The sequence below is a fragment of the Lolium rigidum genome, unplaced genomic scaffold, assembly GCF_022539505.1.
Source record: "Lolium rigidum isolate FL_2022 unplaced genomic scaffold, APGP_CSIRO_Lrig_0.1 contig_58789_1, whole genome shotgun sequence".
Classification (NCBI taxonomy): domain Eukaryota; kingdom Viridiplantae; phylum Streptophyta; class Magnoliopsida; order Poales; family Poaceae; genus Lolium; species Lolium rigidum.
The window spans coordinates 5,437-7,136 of record NW_025901057.1 but is presented as its reverse complement, the minus strand read 5'-3'; the positions used below and the strand labels follow the sequence as shown (position 1 = coordinate 7,136).

The following is a 1,700-nucleotide window of genomic DNA, read 5'->3' as shown; positions in this document are numbered from 1 at the left end:
TTTAGTTGTTAACAATAAAGTAAAGCATGTGTATCTCCAACAATTGATATAGCATGTGAAAACCTCCCAACAGGATATCCCAAACATTTCGAGATATCAACAAAACCCTAAACTCGCCTACGACTCGCAAAGCTGGCAAACAACAAACAATAGGTAGGGCGAGGAGGTGTATCTCGGACATATAGGTAACAGGTGGATAGGACACATGACACAACAGAATCGCAACATAAGGATAGCAATAGATCAAAATAGCATGTAAAAGTAAAATAGGTGAAGGGGTGGGCTCGCCTGTGAAAAGCTGCAGAAGCACTTGTCGGAGAACTCGTCGTATCTCACAACACCACTTCGTGATCCTATCCGGGAAGAAGCAAATGCTGGAACACACAACGGGTGCAAGTCTTACTACTACGGATAAAGAGTCGGCATGCTCAAGATGATATGCATGACATGGCAAGGATGATGCGATGCACTTATCCATATTAATCGGAGTCGGAACCCCGGACAATCAAATTTGATTAGAGTTGCATTTTCTACCGACAAAGTTAAGTGTTGTTTAACATGGGATAGCATGGCAGAGGTGAGCTACTTCAATATTAAACGGAGCGGGGAAATCCATAGTTGGAAATCCAAAATACTCCGCATATATGTGAGTCCGCATATATGTGAGGTGACATGCACAAACTATCACGGAACGACATGATGCGGAATGCAAACAGATGAATGGATGTCATATTCAAGTTCCTTATGTTTTTCTGATCAATCTTCATATATAACACATTTTATTCCGAGTTATAATTTGAAAGATATGAATTTCACAAGATTTGAACATTTTCAGCAAAAAGAAGAAGAGCAGGGGCGAACTGGGCCGGACCTGCAATGTCCTGGGCCGGATCTGCTGTGCATCGGCGCCGGGTAATTTCGGCCCGCGTGGGGAGCGAGCTGCGCCGGATAGAACTGGGCTAGGCCCATCAACGGATCTGGATGTGAAGCGAGAAAAAGGTTGGGGTTAATTTGTATAGCCTGGGATTTGAGCACGGGACTTGTCAATTGGAGTCAAAGGGACAAACCAACTAGGCTGCCTGGTGGTTTTGAATACGGAAAGCCTCCACGTAAACTGAAGCATGGATGCCCGAGATCTGAATCAAAAAGATAAGAAAAAGGTTTGATTTCTGCAGCCATAAGGAATTGAACTCAGGTATGCTGCGTGAGGGACAAAGGAACAAACCACTGCGCTGTTGTTAGTGCCTTGTATGAAGGAGGACGTGGAGCAAGTTGAACCAAACAGTGACGGGATGAACTTGGGTACGCGGAGAGGATTCTGGACGACCACGATCCTGGCGAATCGGGGCGAACCGGGTCGAGCAAGGTAGCGTCGGGGATGCGCCTGAATGCAGGGAAACCGGAGGTGTGCTCGGTTTGTCCGGAGGAGGACGAGGGCGGCCGGAATCGACGCCGGAGTGCGGTGGCCGAACTGGAGAATCGGCGACCATGCGCTCGATTTACGGGGTCTTGGCTCGATTCCTTGCACCGGGACGTAGAGCTCGACGAGGCGGTTCTTCTGGTGGCTTCGGCTCGTCGAGGGGCGGCCGGTAGCGGCGGGCACCATGGCGAGGTAGAGACGGTGCTGTGGGGTTTTGCTCACAGAGAAGAGAAAAGGGAAAGGTGGAGGGAGGTAGGTGGCGGCGGTGTGGATGGGAAGA

The 1,700-nt window shown here is 49.0% G+C and overlaps 1 long non-coding RNA gene across 1 annotated transcript; it reads right to left on the bottom strand.

Annotated features, from left to right (window-relative positions):
- Positions 1-871: 871 nt before the first annotated feature.
- On the bottom strand, positions 872-1,479 carry LOC124681900. Its single transcript, XR_006996074.1, has 3 exons — positions 1,226-1,479; positions 1,068-1,136; positions 872-977 (listed from the first exon to the last, which is right to left on the bottom strand). It is a non-coding gene; the product is annotated as an uncharacterized LOC124681900 (long non-coding RNA).
- Positions 1,480-1,700: the final 221 nt, after the last annotated feature.